The following is a 19,500-nucleotide window of genomic DNA, read 5'->3' as shown; positions in this document are numbered from 1 at the left end:
TCTTCTTTCTTCTTCTTCTTCTTCTTCTTCTTCTTCTCTCTCTCTCTCTCTCTCTCTCTCTCTCTCTCTCTCTCTCTCTCTCTCTCTCTCTCTCTCTCTCTCTCTCCGTAGTGTACACCCCCGTCCCACATGATATTGTATCCCCTCACTGTACTCCACTCACCTCCATAGCATACCCCCCCTCACTATATTCGCACCCTATAAGGGTTTCTGTTTACCTTCCAGTTCTAGGTGCCAGTAGTATCATCTTTATTTTTCATTTTCTGGTTTTTTATCCAGACATTGTATCAGATCCACCATGATGTAACTTTTTGGTCTCATAGGTCATTATGGCCTTTTGAAGACGTTGATATAACATTTCATTTCTCTCTCTCGGACACCACGCCTATACCAGAGAGAGATGACAGAGATCAGAGCTCAGTTTCACAGAGAGGGTGTAGAGCGACTGGCTCGCTTTAGAGCAGACCCAGGCATGTTCTTCAAGGAGCTGTGGACACCCTCTTCATTGATGTATACCATTCTATACCCCTAGTATGGTACAGGATGGAGCTAGCTAGGTTGCATATCATGATTGTATACTCCATGCATATAGCTTTGCATTCTCCTAGTAGTAGAGCTCCATCACCTCCCCCACTCATTGTACTTATTGCACACCCAGATTCAGCTTTTTTAGTTTAGTACTTTTTCATTTTGTTGGGATGACAGAGGATACCCCACACAGGTACACTGATATGTCTCATGGGCTGAGTTCGGTCTTTTGAAAGACGTTGATAAAATCTTTCTTTCTTTCTTTCTTTCTCTCTCTCTCTCTCTCTTTTCGTGAAATGGTGTTTTATATTATATGTAAAAATGTACATCAGCCACATGGCTCACAAAGAACCTATGGCCCCCAAAAAAACCCCCACAAAAGATCCTCTAAAGGATCATGACCATGCAAACCTGTACACTAATAAGAAAGCCTCCTAGCCAAATAAGCATCCCAGATAAAAGCATCAAAGATGAGCCAGCCGAGCTGCCGTAGACCATAACGAAATAACATCTGCATCCAGTAGCTGAGCTGAGAGAAGAGAAGAAAACTGCCAAAGCAGCAAACCGCAGATACGTAGAATGTGTCCATGTATTCCAGACAAGGAATCAAAGATGAACCCATTCCGTGTAGTCAAATATGCCAAAGTCCTGTCCATCTAAGGAAATGGAATATCACAAGGTGACTGTCCGAAGTAATGACTTGAGGACAAATCCCAAATATCCACTGATGAGCCGAAACAGTAGACCTCTCTACTGCCTCCCAAACGCGAGAGACAAAAGACCAAATCTGACAGGCCACTGGACAACTCATGAACAGATGCATAAGTGTTTCAGTGCATGTCATGCAGAAGAAGCAAGAGGCCAATGTAATTTTACGACGGCTGAGCTGATCCCGTGTAGGTAACCCTCCCACCAACATCCTCCAAATGAAACATGGCATACAAATCAATAAAGAATCTAGGCAATGGCAAAGAAAAGAGGGCCAAGAAGAGAGCCTTGCCAGAGAGAACGGGTGAGAGAAATGCCATCCGAAAGTCCTCCATTGAGCATAATCCGCGTGATAGAGCCAGAGCCAAGTAAATGCACCAAATTAGCCATTTTGGGACCAAAGCCCATGGCTGTCATTAACTGAGAGAGGAAAGACCAGCTGACATGATCAAAAGCTTTTTCAAGATCCAGCTGCACCATCACAATCTCTTGCTTCTTTGCCTTGGCATAATCCACTCCAATTTGAACATTAAGAATATTATGCAAAATATTCCTGCCATGCACAAATCCATATTGATATGGATGAATAAGAGTAGGAAGCACCTTCTGCAGGCAGCGATTGGCAAAAATCTTTGTAAACATTTTATACATAATACCCATAAGTGAGATCAGGCGCCATTGAGCCAAAGAAGTAGGCGAAGGGACTTTGGGCAACAAACGAAGTATGCCCAACTTCCAATCGGCAGGCATATATCCCTCATCCCAAACCCTTTGACAAATAAGCGTCAAAGGCTCTGCAAGCTGATCAACATATTTTCGGAAAAACTCATTTGTCAAACCATCCCAACCAGGGCTCTTTCCATGGGAAGTTTGGAGAGAACAGCTTCCACTTCCCCTTGAGTAACAGGAGCATCAAGCTGAACCGCCACATCAGGGTCAACTTGATATCGTACTTCAGCAAACAATGACTCAGGACAGCCGGCGAGACATCCTCTCAAGGGGCAAGCAAATCTTCATAAAACCTGATGCAATGCTGAATAACCTCAGAAGGTTGAGTAACAAGGTTGCCTTGGGCATCCATCAGCCTAACAATATTCTCACGCATATGTTTTTGATCCAACTTATCATAGAAGCGATGAGATTGACAGTTAGCATCCCGCAAAGCATCAAGACGTGCAAGTAGTTTAAAGCGAATATATTGTGCTTCCTGCACCCTAGATAGCTCCTTTTTCAGCCATTCTATGGCATCCACAACTTCAGCATCCATAGAGTCAGTAAACATGAACGCCTGCAAGCCCTTTAAAAGCGACTCAAGAAGAGCCACATGCTGTTTTTGTATAGAGGCATTAGCAAGACCATAATGCCGCGCTAATTTCCGAGTGTTGGTAAGGAACACTGGCCAAGCATGATAATCAGCCATGGACACTCTTGTGGAGAAATGTCGTATCAACTGACGCATATAAACATCAAAAACTTCATGCTCCAAAAAAGTGTGATTTAAGCGCAAAGGCAAGCGTCCCAACAAGCCTTTATATGCATCCACAGGATGATAGACCATTTCAAACACAAGCGGCCAATGATCCGAGAAAACCTGTTGACCATCATCATAGTAAGAACCTCTGGCAAAAAGAGATCTTTATGTAAAATATACATCCTATCCAATCTAGCATAAGTGCCCCGAAACTGTTGTGAGGCATAAGTGTAACCCCTTTCATCTAGATGCAACCAAGACCACATGTCTTGTTTTAGCGACCTTGCTACAAAAGCTTCCCACGCCATTCTCTCCGGGCCATCCATTACAGAATGAGGCGACGTGGCTTGCTCCCTGGAGACACACATATTAAAGTCTCCCATCACAAAGCCAGGATGAGAGATTGAAAGAGCACACAAGTCATTCCACAGCAAACGGCGTGCACGAGCATTATTTGGAGCATACACCCCTAATAACCATAAAGGCGTATCATCCCAAACAATCTGTATCACTAGAAATCTTCCGTGAACATCTTGAATCACAAGAGAAGGCTGAAACTGTGAACGAACAACAAACATAACACCTGACTGCGAAGCAGGATGTCCGCTGTAGAAAACATGAAACCCCTTATATACATAGGCTTTGCCAGCCAACTTATGCTGCTTATGTTCAACTGCACACAAAACATCCCAACCATGACAAAAAGTTGTACGCCAAAGCCTGAACTGCTTTTGGCGCGAAGAAATACCCTTTACATTCCATTGTACAATTTTCATAAGCCTTCCCAGAAAAGGAATCAACAAGGCCGTGTACTAGGCCCAGGACAATTTGCCAAATCACGAACCTTTTGAAGCATTGCATTTTTAGACATGGTATTTGTGATCTCAGACTGCCCTTGGAGTTCCCGAGCACGTGCCGAAGGGTAATGACCATCCCATGGCGAGATGACCTCACCCTTCGAACCAAACACAAGAGGCAATTGTTGTTAAGCTTCTATTGTTAGGCGACTTCTAATAGGATAGCGTTCTACCCTATCCACCCCACGAGCCCCTGTACCCTGAGAAAGTTGGCCTCCCGGCCTCTCAGTCCTGGTCTGTTGTTGGGCACCTAAACCCAAAGGGTGACGAGCATATGTATGTAACGCCCCTGATGAGTACGCAAAGGCCCCCGCCAAACAGCATCTGAGAAATCCCCCCGTGAGGCAACAAATCGTGTCTTTTTACGTACTTCCACCCATGGCTACTCAACCTCATTCTGAACATCCACATGTACATCCATGTGCTAGGCATCATGTAAAGGAGCATCATGCTCATCTTCCACGGGCAACTGCCCATCAACGATATCCTTGGTAGCAACAACTTGTTCTTTCTTAGGACATTCGGAGACAAAGTGGCCCATCTCACCACATTTGAAACAGTGGCCAGCAAATGTATTCCACCTCAATTCATACATTAAAGGTTGCAGCCCAGCCATATTGACACGCAAATGTGTCGGCCTAGGTCTCCCAGTATCCCACAACATGCATAGACGATTTCGGTTTCTCGATGCCATTCGAGGCACCACCAAGACATCACCGATACCTCGCATGAGACCTGGTAAAACATGCCAAAACATTGGTGGGAATTGTTTCACTTCAACCCAAACTGGGCAAGCCTGGCGCAACATATCTTGGTACTCTGCCATAGGCTTCCACGGAACCACATGAACCAACTGCCCATCCAAAAAGAGTGGCACCTGCTCCAAGACTGCCCTATGAGCTTTCGAAGTGTGAAAAAGTATTTCATAAAAGCCTCTCGGACCATCATAAATCTCCTCAAGTGCCTCAGGCGACACCAAGCGGCCCAACCATGCTCTAAGACGAGGCAACAACGGAATACGCCCAGTAAAGAAGAAGATAGCAGCACGATCATGAAAATCTACTAGCTGTTGTAGCAACAAAGGAGTCTCCATGCATACATCAGCCACACCACCATTATCTACTGCAGCCATTTGCATGCTATTTGCCTTCACATATTCTTGCAGAAGCTCACCAGTGATCTGCTCAGCAAACGTGCAAACTCCGGAGAAGGTACCTGAGAACTTTGCTCTGCATTCTCTCCAACATTCACCGGAGTGTAGCTTGCATCAACATCAAGAAAAACAAAAGAAAACTCAAGCTTAGAGGGATGGGTCCTTTTAGGATCTATGAAGTGACTTCAAGAGTAGCCATCCACCTAGAAACATAAAGACCAAGGGATTTAAGGTAGGGGATTTGGTCCTACTCTTTAACCTCAAGAAAAACAAAAGAAAACTCAAGCTTAGAGGGATGGGTCCTTTTAGGATATATGAAGTGACTTCAAAGAGTAGCCATCCACCTAGAAACATTAGATGGAATACAAATGGAAGGATTCTTAAAAGGGAGTAAGTTCTACAGACCTCTCTCTTATGAATTGCTTCTTGAAGCCATACACAGACATCAAAAAGAAAGAAATAGAAAGGAAGAAAGAGGCTCAATGTGAGAAGCCAAAGCTCATGAGGAGAAAGCTAAATTGAGGAGAGGTATTCTACCTACCAAAAAGGAAGAAAAAAAAAAAAGAGGCTCAACGAGAAGCCAAAGCTTGTGAGGAGAAAGCTAAATTGAGGAGAGGTATTCTACCTATCCACATGTCTAAGGTAACACTAATGATGGAGAAGAAGATGTGAAGCATGCATGGCTTTGTTTGGGGGATGGGTTTGGAGCGAGCTTTTTTTTACATCCACCCTCTCTCTATACCATCTATTACCCATGTCCTCTCTCTTCTCCCTTCATCCTCCCCCTCACCAACTCAGCCCAGCCCTCACTCCACTTTCTTCTCTCTTCTCTCTCTCTCTCTCTCTCTCTCTCTCTCTCTCCACTGTCTCTCCTTTTTCCTTGCTCTCTCTACCCTCTTCAACCACTCTCCTCTCTCTCTCTCTCTCTCATTCATTATCCTTCTCCTCTTTCTCTCTCTCTCAGTTTCTCCTCTTCCTCTCTCTCTCCCTCCCTCTTACTCTCCTCTCCCTATCTCTCATTCTCTCGCTCCCTCTTACTCTCCCTATCTCTTATTCTCACCCTCCCTCTTACTCTCCTCTCTCTCTCTCTCTCTCTCTCTCTCTCTTCTCTCCCTATCTCTTATTCTCTCCCTCCCTCTTACTCTCCTTATCTCTTATTCTCTACCTCCCTCTTAATCTCCTCTCCCTATCTCTTATCATCTCCCTATCTCTCATTCTCTCCCTCCCTCTTACTCTCCTCTCCCTATCTCTCTCTCTCTCTCTCTCTCTCTCTCTCTCTCTCTCTCTCTCTCTCTCTATCTCTTATTCTCTCCCTCCCTCTTACTCTCCTTATCTCTTATTCTCTACCTCCCTCTTCATCTCCTCTCCCTATCTCTTATCATCTCCCTATCTCATTCTCTCCCTCCCTCTTACTCTCCTCTCTCTCTCTCTCTCTCTCTCTCTCTCTCTCTCTCCAAATGAGCACATTCCCAGAGAATACATCCCTACTCATACATATCAAGCAAAAGAGTTAAGAGCATTCCAACCTTGCTTTTTTTATGAGTACACAAATACATATTTGCAAATATTTAAACCTCTCTTTCCCTCTCTTTCTCTCTCTCTCTCTCTCTCTCTCTCACACACACAGATTAAAATCTCTCTCACAGCGCACAAATCAATTCTCTATCTCTTTCTCTCTTCACACGCACACACACTTGCAACTCGCATTGAACACACACACACAATCACGTACATTAAAATGTTTCTCCCTCCCTTCGTGAGCCCTCTCTCTCTCTCTCTCTCTCTCTCTCTCTCTCTCTCTCTCTCTCTCTCTCTCTTCACACACACAATCTTGGATACACACAAAGCCTACATTAAACACAAACATACACATTACAATTATTTTTTAAGCCTCTAAGCAAAATCTCATCTGAACATATGTCAATCTACACGAATGAGTTGCTAAAGTCCCTGTAGGATGCTATGAAAGGTGCATGCGTCTAGTTGATCTTCATCTGACCGCCCTCTGTCGCCCAGCTATCACCATCCCAGATCGTACCGTACACATTCATTGATTGGTTGTGCAAGTAAGGCACTGTTGTCTCTACCTCTATGTTGGGAAAAACCCTGGTCGACAAAAAATATGTGCCATCGCATCCACACCAATGGTCCAAAAACTAAAAGCAAAAATAAAAAGCCTCAAAAAAATTTATATATTTTCACCGACCAACCTTGGCAAAAAAAAAATTAAGATAATGTTTCAACAATCAGATTTTCAGTTAGTGATTGTGGCCATGATTGATTATGCGTATGAGGGGATTGCCGGCATGAATGATTCAAATGCATAAAAAATTTCTAACATGAAATCATGAAGGATCCTCTAGCAAAATTGATAACCTGTATTTCACAACAAAAATATATAGTATTCGTAGCATGGGTGAACACGAAGCTGAACTTCACCACACCCATGCTCACTCTGGCGTCTAGCATGCCCACGGGAACCGTGTCGGGTAGATTGATGTTACGGGCGGAGCTGGAGGCGTTGATATCTTTGGCAAAGTTGAGGTTGAGCCACGACACCAGTGCTGTCGCCCGTCCAGATCCGGTTTTGGGAGTCCCAGGTTGGTGGAGCCAAGGAGAAAGTGGTATCTGTTGAGCGACAGAGGAGGGGGAGGGGTTCTAGCGATGGAGCAGACATTGGGGAGTCCAGAAGCAGGGCTTCATAACCATTTGAAAGAAAAGAATAAAATGGCTCATTTCCCTTTTTACCCTTTTTAGAGCAGAGTCTGACGCCTCAATCCCTTTTTTAAATCTGACACCTCCTATGACAATCAGGATTTAAATTTTGAAAAAAAAAAAAAGATTCTCGAAGAAACGTCTCTCTTTTCCTCGTTTCTAGGCTATCACTCTGTTGAGACTGCTAGACAACGTCTATTAGAAGGTAGGATATGCCTAAAAAGTTTGCCATGTAGGGGTGCAAGCCCTGTAATGTATATATAGATGCCTTGTAACCTTTTACCTCTTCTCGTGCAATGACTCCTTAATTTGTTGAAGCCTTAAGAATTTCCAAAAAATAATTTCATTAGCCTCCTTTGCTCCAAAAGCTTTCATAAAAATTTGTTTTGGAAGAAAAATTCTTCTCCTTGAGTGATCCCCAAAACTTTAATATACCACTGTCATGACCTTTATGACACTAGGAAAAGAATCCTATTTCTCAACACAAAAATTAGAGCAAACCATAGACTTGGAATATATTAAAAGCATGAACCTTACATGAACAAAGTTATACCAAAAATAAATAAACATAACTTGAAAAATAAGAGAGATAATTGTCGACACAAGATTGGATTCAAACTCCCCTAGATGAGTGGTCCGTCATACCACTCACCCATATTTATATATATTAAAGCTTGCTTTTCAAAAAGACAACTCCAACAATAAAGCTAAAGAGCTTTTTGAGTTTTTGAGCATAAAATCTCTTCCAAAAATATAGTAAGCTACAATTATCAAGTCTTGAACCTACCAAAATTATAAATACTGATTGATATATATAAAGATTTTAGGCCTTAGCCTTTTAAAAATACTAATACCAAAATATGTAAGCATAATAGATATTTATATGTCTTCCAAAATATCTCATTGTGGTCCAACAAATGTTCCACTCACGAACGACTAATAAAATAATCTGCCATCACATACATCCAAAATAATATTAGTCGACACACAAAGCCGATTAAACACATTATCTTAAAAAATGATATAAATAAAAGACGCATTCAAAATAAAATATCTCTAATAAACATACGTAAATAATCATCTCATAGGCGTCCCAACTTGACCATAGATGTTATGACTTACATTCTCACTATTCTTCTACCAAAGGTTGCACATAGAAAGAGAGATCAATGGATACAAGTAGAATCCTTTACTAACTCATTTGAAATTATCTTAGGCAATCAATTACAAATATTGATCATGTGAATCATTTTTTAGGGAATTTTATTTGACTCACTTTTATAAGTTCATGTTTTATTTTTTCTAGAATTACGTTATGGTATGAAGAGCTCTCTATATCTTTCATAAACCATTCATTAATCACTTTTTTTTCACACGTGGCCATGCACCATCACATCCACTCTTAATTAAACATAACTAACTCCCTCTCCATGTGGCCAAACGAGAGGGAGAAAAGGGACCAAGGAGAAAGAAGGAATTTTGGATTTTTGAAATTTGAAATGAAGGTATACTTTTTTACACTTGGATCACACTTGGGAAAGTATTTTTTGTTGTATAACTTGGTTTAATAAAATTCTCCCTCCACATTGCGGCCAACAAGCTTGCATTTTTTAAAATTTGGACAATCACATATGTACAAGGAGGAATACGAGAAGGAACCTATGGAGGCCTCGAGCTCTACTTCTACCTTTTCTAGAGATCATGTCGAACGCCAAACCCCCCAATGAGGAAGAAGACATCGGTGCTGAATTTGCCCCCATCATCTATTATGGGAGACTAGGGTTTTATTATGACTCGGGTTAGGATTAGGATTAGGGTTTTATTATGACTCAAGTTAGAGTTAGGATTCTTGCATATTTTTGGAAGCTGTAATTTTCATACATGCTTGGGAAAGTATTTTTTGTTGTATGGCTTGGTTTGGTAAAATTCTCCATCCACATCTAGGCAAGAAGCTTGAGAAGGAGCCTATGCAAGCCTCGCGCTCTACTTTTGCCTTTTCTCACGATCCAAAGGATGCCAAATCCTCTTGCAATGTTAAGGCATGGGTATAGCATGTTTTAGATTTTGCAAATGTAATGGAGAATCAAAAGATGGGACTTTTTTACACCTGGTTTGGAAGCATTGATATTAAATTTTTTTAGTTTGGCCTACACTTGAAGACTTCTCACGTGTGTTTAGTGCAAACAAAGCTTTAAAACTAGCTAATTGTCTGGCTTGGTAAAAAGAGGTGATTTTCTGCGAGCTTGATTACTTCCCTTTATACTTTATAGAGTGTGATAAATTGACCGTTTTACCTCTATATTTCTCTATGCTAGATTTCATCGAGACAATCAAGAGAGCATCATACATGTGTGCTTCCATGTACCATGGACATGGCCAAATCTTCAAAACCGCATATGAGAAACCACAAGAATGACAGATAAGACACCGAGGAGGAAGGAACTGCTGACTTCGCAACTGAACAAAAAGGGGGATTTTGGGATTTTTTAGATTTGAGATGAAGGTATGATTTTTTACTTGGGTTATGCTTGAGTTCACAATTAGGAAAATATTTTCTGTTGTATGATATGGTGTAGCCACACAATGACGCGCGAGTAACCTACTTAGATCGTATTACGAGTAACCTACTTAGATCGTATTATTTACAGACAAGTGTCCCAAAACTACACTACCTAGAGCCCCCAAGGGGCGGTGAACCTCTGTGCAGAGCTTTGCTATGGCGATGGCAAAGTTCTACAGAGTAGAGGTGGAGCCTTGCAAAGACAACCATAGCTATGATAAATTTTATAGCTACACACACATCACATGCAGATAAAAATGGCCACAAAAGAATTCACAGTAGAAAAACGTCATTTACCGATGAATTAAGAATCTATAGAGTTCAGTGTAGTTTGCACTTGCATATTTTGAAAAATACCTTCCAATTTAAAACTTGAAGGTACACATTTCCACCTTTTCGGAAAATATTTTTTTTCGAACACTGCCGCATAGGCATGGAGCTCCCAACTTAGAGGAGAGAGCTGGACCTCTAGGACGCCGCCGCTTTTTCCTAAACGTTGCTCATGCATCTGTATCATCATCACCGGTGCTGCACAACAGCAAGACGACAAGACGCAGCACCCTCTTCAGGAAGATCATCCTCGAAATTATATGCCATAGCGCAGAAGCCATCCTCTTCTTACTGTGTCTCGAGCTCTCAAAGCACAGCTAACCAAGCTCAACAAATCGTAGACTTGTTAGTGGCGGAGACCGAAGAGAAGAACATGGAAGGTACAAAGTGGAAAGCTGTGGCCAAACTGTGACAGATTGGAGAGCTTCCATGAAATGGATGTCCACGCGGTTCGAGACGAGGGAAGAGAGAGATGGGGGGGGAGAGACAGAGAGGGAGAGCGAGAGACGTTCAAAATTCATAGTCTCTCTTCAAGGCTACAACTATGCTAGGTTTTCTACATTTATCTCACATCGTAATGAAAAACGACCAGAGAATTAACCCTTCCATTTAAATATAGAAGATGACATCCTAGGATTCCATTTCTAGGTCTGATGACCAAAATGAACTCCCACCAATTTCAGTAATGTCGTTTCAAGAATATTCTTCTAGTCTATGGTACCAGCGATGGACATTCAACACCATCCCGCCCAACTGGGCGTTTCAGTCACCTGCCTACACACCAGCATAACAACTCGACGGCCGTCACACTGGGTGCTACTTAGCCTGGCCCTACAATCAAGAGCCTTGGGCTTCTCCCTGCCCTCGGCACCCCTTTCATGCTGTTGTCTTCTCCAGCGGCTTCAACCTTGAGTTTTTCAAACACCACATCGGCAGCTAGTCATCATCAGTAAAATTCATCAAATATCAAAGCTTTCACTTGGTACTCCTCTGCTCCACCGGTTTCTATAAACCGTACACGTTCAGCAAGGTATTGATTGATCATATCATTAATCTTTTGAGATGAAGTATCGTCGTGGAAAAACTCTTTTCTTCCCTCAGATCCTTTAATATCTTGGAAGAAAACATAAATTTTGCATTCACATAAATAACAAATTGTTGTATAAGGTAAAGATTCACTTGATACAATAGAGATGGAGAACAACTAGACAATTGTTAGCAAACCAGATTACAAACTGACCACGTCTACCAATCTGTGCTCCAACATGTATAGCTTTGATGGTGTTCAAGGTAGACTCTAAAACTCAAGATAGCAAGGATGCACAATGCAATGAATAAGATTGATGATCTCAATATAATTGAGAAGGTTGCCAACCCCCCTATATATAGTACCAAGGTTGGTCATAGCTCAAGCCCATGTCAAACACCCTATGGCCAATCCACACAGACCAAACCCACCACACCACTCAACCGGCACAATGATATACTTGTTAAATTAATGTATCTCAAAGTGTGGTGGTGGTCGGCCATCTCTACCTATGGGATATATAAACAACCCTATGCCCCCATTGTAAAAACCATCTTATTCATTGCTATATCAAGTCAAGCGTTCGTCAACTCTCTATCTCCTTGCGTTTTCTCTCTCTTTCGCTCCCTACCTGCGTTCGTCAACTCTCTGCGCCATCTCTCTCTTTCTCTCTACGTGTGTATGTGTGTGTATTCCGCTGCACCAATTCTGACATGGTATCAGAGCAGTAGGCGCTCGTGATCCTCGGCTATGCACTCCGCACGAAGAAGAAGGTGAAGGCTGGGAATAGCGAGCATCTGCAGCAGCCAACCAAAGTGAGCAAGGAGGCGGCTGGAGCTAGGTGTGCAGTCTAGCGCAAGGGCAGCTGTGTTGAAAGGGCCTGCGTTTTTGTAGGCAGAGCACACAAGCATTTTTTTTTTCTTGCAAGCAGCAGTCAGCATAGCCGAACAAAGAGTAAAGCAGTGCTTGGGTGAATACCACAAGCGGCTACAAGGTAGCGCCGGTGGTGATGCGCAGAGGAAGGCAGTAAGGAGCAAGGCGAGCAGACCGGGTCGACTGAGAAGAGGTGGACGGAGTTTTCGAGATGGGACTCCCGTGTTCGAGCAAGGACGACAAACTGAATGGCGACAATTATGCGCATTGGAACTTGATCATGAGGCTATGGTTTAGCAGAAAAGGCTTATGGGACATTGTTGATGGCTCGGAGGAACGTCCCCGAAGGGATAGCAATCGGTTCACACGTCTTCAGGAGGAGGAGTTTCTCAAATCTCTTGTGGATTGGGATGCTCACAATGCGAAGGCGATGTCGGCGATTGCAGAATCTCTCACCAAGGAAATTTCCCCTGCCATTCAAACTTTAAAGAATGCCAAGGAAATGTGGTCAAAGCTTGCAGGAATGTTTGATCGAGACTCAACAATGCAAGCAGTAACCCTTCTTGGCCAGTTGTTTTTCATCAAGTTTGAAGCCGGGACCTCTATGCAGTCATTTCTAATGAAGGCAAAGGTTATCCATGATCAGTTATTGGCTATGAATAGTGCGTTAACTAGTACCCAGTTAGCTGCCTTGGTTCTTACAAAGTTGCCTGAGGAGTACGAGATGGTCTCGAGGGCATTACGCTTACAAGTCACGAAGGAAAAGATGGAATTTGATGATCTCAGCTCTTTTCTCATTGAGGAGGAAACAGTGCTCATTTCCCAAGGCAAGATTCGAGTTTCGAAGAATGTAGAATCGGCACATGCTGCATCGGAATCCAATAAGAAGTCTAGGAGCCGTTGTTATAAGTGCGGAAAGCGAGGGCATTTGGCTCGAGATTGCAAATCCAAAGCTAAAGCTCAAGGCTCGACGAATGACAAAGGCAAAGGCAAAGCTGACGAGGATGACAGTGACAGTGATTCTACCAGAGATGCTACGGCGTCTACCGGTGTGGCGAGGACTACACTGGCACATGCTCCAGCATTCTAGCTTGGTGGATGGATACTACCACGTGCTTCAGCCAGAGAGAGGCATGTGAGTGGCAGAGAGGGGCAGTCTGTGCTCCCATTTTGATGACTTGGACCCGTGTGTCGGAGTTCAATTTCTAGGTGTTTGGATTCGTGTGTCAGAATTCAATGCACATGCATCTGGCGAGAAGAATGGCTTGACAACACTATGGACGTGCTTTTCTTTGCAGTTCATTGTGGTAACATTATGGACGGGATGAGTTCCTAGTTCATTGTCAGAGAATTTTGGGCGTCATGTGTTGATAGTTCAATGTTCAGGAGATCTTTTGGACGTGTGTGTTCTCAGTTCAACGAATGGAGGATCATGGATGTGGAGTTGTCTGCAATTCATTATTCTATGTGGCAGCTGAAGCTCAAGATGGCATTCCTTGAGGAGACAGGTTGTTTGGTGCATTTTTCGAGGTGTATTCGGTATCCGGCCGGTACTGAGGTGTCCATGGTTGCATCTACATCAACTTGGCTTGTTCATCTATGCCCACTATGAGCTACAGAGAGGGTGTTAAATTAATGTATCTCAAAGTGTGGTAGTGGTCGGCCATCTCTACCTATGGGATATATAAACAACCCTATGCCCCCATTGTAAAAACCATCTTATTCATTGCTATATCAAGTCAAGCGTTCGTCAACTCTCTATCTCCTTGCGTTTTCTCTCTCTTTCGCTCCCTACCTGCGTTCGTCAACTCTCTGCGCCATCTCTCTCTTTCTCTCTACGTGCGTATGTGTGTGTATTCTGCTACACCAATTCTGACAATACTAACACGAGAGCTTCCAAAAGCATTTGAGGTTTGTCTTCAAGCCCTACTACAACTCGAGGAAGAGTGCACTACATCAACCCACACTTAACACCCACAATTCCCAATTTAGACATTAGACGTTAACCATGTGTGGCTGAAGGAGATATCTTATGTGGACTTAGCACCATGCCAAGTAGGGTACACGTAATTGTGGGCCAATTAGCCACTCAACAGCATAAGGAGATCTTCATGGGACACGATGTTCTCACGTTGTGGAGCTGGAATCAGGGCTTGAATTGGCACTTAGGCGACCTTGCATAGGTTGCGCAAAGACCATAGAATTTGTGTTGCATTCTAATAAGGGATTGTTATGCACATATTCTCTACTCATCAAGGACCAAGTCGCAGGAGCTTCTTTTCCTGCGCGATGAGCTCCTCTTGGAAGTCAGCTCGAGCGTGGATGAAGGGGGGTACGCTAGCCTCTGTTTGAGGAACCGCACAGGTGCCGTGTTGAAGGGGGAGTGGGTGCAAGGGAGTGGCGTGTACCCTCCATGCTCAGAGGTTCCAATGCATGTTGTAGCAGGATGAAGGAAAGCGTGCATGCCCAGACCTAGAAAGTTAGGGTATCCACCCTCGAAGAAGGAACGGGATGACAAGTGTTGCGCCACGAGTCTCCCACTTGAGTCCAGCTGGCCATTCAAGGAAGCTGAAGTGACATTCACATATCAGGGATCTCTGCGCGTGTGAGGCCATGCATTTCCGTCCTCCTCCATACAATTCTGCAGAGCATTGGCGCGTGAGGGAAGCCGGTGCCGATGCCAGTGCTTGAAGAGGCATCTCCGCTTTTGACCAAAGTGACAAGGCGCACCTCAAGGCCGTGCCTCGCTGACAAACTCAAGAAGACAAGAGAAGGGTGGGACCACTTTTTGCAAGTTTTGCTGTAGAAAATAAAATTAAAACCCTAACTCTGAGCAAGCGTCACCAAGGAGCGACATAGACATGGTTTGTGGGGTCATTGGCTCACATATTACAAATGAGATGTGTTGAAACTGCCCAAGCAGCTGTTAAACCTTTGTTGCGCCACCTACAAAATGATATGCTCTCTAACCGTGGCCAACATAGCTTATCACCATCCAAGCCATCACTACAGTTTCTAGGCACAGTAGCACCGTGTTCCATGTGTTCAAAGGACAAAGGAAGTAAAGGCCCAATGAGAACCAAAAAAGAATTCACCAAAAGTGGTAGTAGTCCCTCAGATACTCGCAGTGTTCAGCATTTGCATCAGCTAGAGCTAATAACAAATCATCATTGGGAAACTACTGTTCATTAATTTATAACTAAAGAACTAATCAGTACACACAAGACATTAACCATCAAAGAAGAAAATTAAGCTTGATGTCCAAAACAACGAGCATATACATGCAGTAGCCTCAGATAAACCATGGAGATTTCAGCAGCACATCAGAGTGGTGCATGACATTAAGTCTCATCATAGGCAGCCTACATTCAAGCTTGACCTTAAATTGGGAGACATTAACAGTATGGGAGAGATCTTCCACAGTTGGATAGGATTGGGCCCACAACGCGTGTTAAGCCCTGAAAATGGCAGACTTTCACATGCACGTTGAAAGGCCTGACACAATTCATATTTATCAACAAGACTTGAACCCTGATTATCCACTCCTTTACATGAAAACCAATCCAGCATAAGCTATGTGGATCTTCTAACAATCCATGCTTAATTATTCAAATTATGCATTAAAAAGACCCAGCCATTGCACGGGCAAAGTCACTAATTTAGATTTTTTTTTTCCAAATCTTACATTACCAAGCCTTTACTTTGTTTTCGAATCGGGCATGGGGAACATGCCTGTGTTGGCAGCATTTCTGGGGGGAGCAAAACCTAAAAGCTTCTGCAAGTTGGACCGTATACTGACAGAGCATAAGAAGTAGAGAAAAACCATGGCACAGTCAGTGGGATCGTCTCCATGGAGCCCTCTATGGCTCATCCTCTGCACAAAAGGGATAGGGGAGAAAGGGAGCTTGGCCACAGCCTTCCCTTCAAAGAGAGAGTTCAAAAGGCCAAAGACAACAACAAGAACAACAGCAACCACGCCTCCTGACTTGAACTTGGTGAAGGAGAGGTCACGGCTGGACTCTTTGAGGCTGCTTTCCAATCGATCCATCTTCTTGACCTTGGAGTTTTTGCTGCTGGATACTGCAGAGGCGCCTGTGCCCTTCATGACCTCGAGCTTTCTGGAGGCTCTGTCTATGGTGGAGCGCAGACTCTTGTAGGAATCCGTCCTGTAAATAAGGATCCAGGATATGGTCTCGCAGATCATGGCCGATGCGAAAGAGATGGCCAGTATGATCAGGCCGTCCCCATAAGGCAGAGACACGGCCATTAGAGAGAAAGACGCACAGAAAGCTTACCTATAGAGATGTGACGACCTTCAGCTTCTTATGGTCCTTTTGCAACCCTAAAACACTACAAAGAAAAAGCTGAAAGCAAAAAGGCAGAAAAAGAGATTCTAAAAAAACCAAAAAACAAAAAGCAACGGGAAAGTGGCTTCATAGTTGCTTTTTTTGATGGAAATTTCATCTATAGAGTTCAAAGTTGTGAAGGCTATGCCTCCTATCAAAGGCTATGCCTCCTAATATCCTATAGTAGGAAACGAGGTACTACAAACCGTAGTGCTTCAACCTCTTGCCATAAGCATCTCGTTGGGTGTTGAGTTTGTTTAAGCGGTATCACGATCAGTTTTGAGCTTTTTGGTCGCAAAATTTTAAAGTGCCCGCTTACAAAAAAACTTGCTATATTTCATCAAACCCATCAGTTTTGAAGGGCAAGGACACCAGTAAAAAATCAAGCCTGATTCCCTAGTCCAACATCTATCATCTACACTTGGTTGGTCTAGGCCCATCACAATCATTGTTTGTCGTCAATTTCTACACCAACCATTAAAAAACAAACTGACTAACCTACTCAAAATACATTTTAAGTGTTGACATATCAGTCCTCACCCATATTGCATTCACCCATTCAAAAACAAACCAGCTGACCTACTCAATTTACATTTTAAGTGCTAACATGTCAGCCCTCACCCATAATGCATTCCAAGGGCTGACGTGCTCGCCTCCCAACACTTGTGATAGTTGACGGGCCAAAAATGACCCTAGAGAAGGCTATTCTAGTATTCTATAAGGAGGCTCTCATCTATGTCGGGTCATCTCAGAATGGCCATTCCCTACTTAAGGTGAAAATAAATGGACTCCATAGAGGAGCTTGTGGTGGTCAACTATTTTGGCAAATGCTCCATCTAACTACTAATGTGTTGCCTAGACCTTTTCATGTAGCATTTGAAAGTTGTGTGATGTGTGTTAGTTTAGCTCGCTCGTTAGTTTTTATTTTAGGGAGATATATATTTTTATGTTTTTTTTACAGCCATGTGCCACTGATGTTCATTTTTTCCCCTCATTCTTGTCTACACAAATATCTCATATTTCTTGAAATCAGTAAAGAATTACCTTCAATTTCTAGATATGAAGATCTTTCACCATTTAAATTATAAATGTTTTACAAATGAGATCCCTTATTTTTATCCCACCCAAACTCTAACTAGTGGGAGTTCCTAGCTTTCTTTTTTTGAGTTTACCTCTCTATATGCCCCATACTCGATCTCATGTTAATCAAATCAATCCAATCCGAAGTCCTCTCTCTCCCTGTTACAATCGTAGGAGGCTAAATAACTTTGTACCACCCTGAAATCCTCCTCCACCCCTTCCCATGCACATGCAAACCTAGGAAATCCTACTAGCAATAACTAGGGCGAAAATCCACCTACTCCAGAACCATTGACCACCATGCGAGGTTAGGTCAATGTCAAGCTTCCTACTTTCAGAGGTTCTTCCCATGGAAGATGTGGACGACCATGGCCATGTGTAGGAGCAGGGGATTGGACCAAGAGGATGCTTATGTGTTACTACCCTCTTTCCTTCCACATTGGAAGGCTCTGGTGACAAATGGTTCAGCCAGTTCCCTTTGTAGATTAGCCCACCATGAGGGACACATTCTTAGAAAGTTCTAGCTAGGCATCTATGAAGACCTCATTCTACATTCTACAAGAATTGGGAAAGCTTAAGCTCTTACCTTGGGAAAGTGTAGCAGAGCTCATGACACAAACGACCATGTTGGTGGCCCATGGTGCGGTTTTCAGTGGTGGGTGATGGAAGCTAGGACAACCCAATAGAAGATCCAAGAAAGTGGACCTAGTCACCAGCTTGCTAGAATTTTAGGAATTGGCATCCCAAGTTGAAAATACAATGTTTGAACGTGATATGGGTTCCCCAACTCTTACCATTCTACCCCCAAACGACAACCCAGTCGCTCAACTTAAGCTTGAGCTAGAGGCACTGAAGCTGATGAGTCAGAAGTCTCAGAAGGAAGAAAGCACTTTGCCACAACCTAAGAAGGAGATTGAGGCTCTCAAGTCTTAGCAAGAGTCTAGGAAAGGTCTCTAGTGTGCTATGTTAGTCTCCTAGGCATGCTAGCTCAAAATATTCCAAGTGAAAATACTGCTCCTTCTATGAGAAGAATGGGCATGAGGACAAGGATTGCTATTATCTTAAGGGATTCCGCCAACTACACTAGCAAGAGTTCCCTACCCTAAACTCTCTTGCCCCCAGCTTTGTAGGTTGTTCCACCTACGCTTATAGTCGTTATAATCTACTTCACACCAGTCCAGCTATGCACCAACAACTCAGCACTCTCGTCTAGACCATAACCAAGCTAGACAATACAAAGTCTTCTAGTGGTGGAAATTCCACCACTCTCGTCTAGACCATAGCCAAGCTAGACAATACAGAGTCTTCTAGTGGTGGAAATTCCACCAAGACAACTCACTAGCTATCTAGTTGGTTGTCTAGGGATTGGTTCTTCCACTACCTCCCTCACTCATTCTCATAACCCTCACCTTAAAGTTTAGATCATTGGAATATCTCTCTTTGGTGCCATCATTTGACAAAGAGCTTACTTGCTTGATTCTTACTTTGAGAATATCTAGGTGTGGAGTGTGTGTGTGTGTGTGTGTGTGTGTGTGTGTGTGTGTGTGAGAGAGAGAGAGAGAGAGAGAGAGAGAGAGATGGAATGAGTTGAGAGGAAACTTGCTAGCTTCTCCTCTTGTGTGGTTAGATTGTAGAGGCCCAAGCATTGGATTAGTAGAGCTTGAGGGATTGACAACCCTTGAGGTCTCCATTCTCCCGCGAGCAATGCATTTTTACGACTCTAGACAGGTCTGTACTCCTTGGTATTGACATTCTTATTATGAGACTATAACTTCTCTCTACATAAGAGGAGATGCTTTACTACCGGGGAGAGCAGCTAGTGTTGGAGTGGTTAACCACTCTGGTTAACATT

At 43.2% G+C, this 19,500-nt stretch overlaps 1 pseudogene across 1 annotated transcript; it reads right to left on the bottom strand.

Annotated features, from left to right (window-relative positions):
- Nucleotides 1-15,715: 15,715 nt before the first annotated feature.
- LOC147639552 (uncharacterized) lies at nucleotides 15,716-16,597 on the bottom strand (annotated as a pseudogene). The gene has a single exon (XR_015265052.1). The product of XR_015265052.1 is annotated as an uncharacterized LOC147639552 (transcript).
- Nucleotides 16,598-19,500: the final 2,903 nt, after the last annotated feature.

The sequence above is a fragment of the Cibotium barometz genome, chromosome 4 (genome assembly GCF_041138505.1).
Source record: "Cibotium barometz isolate CiBa-2024 chromosome 4, ASM4113850v1, whole genome shotgun sequence".
NCBI lineage: Eukaryota > Viridiplantae > Streptophyta > Polypodiopsida > Cyatheales > Cibotiaceae > Cibotium > Cibotium barometz.
The sequence above is the reverse complement of the archived record's forward strand: the minus strand, read 5'-3'. Positions and strand labels throughout refer to the sequence as shown.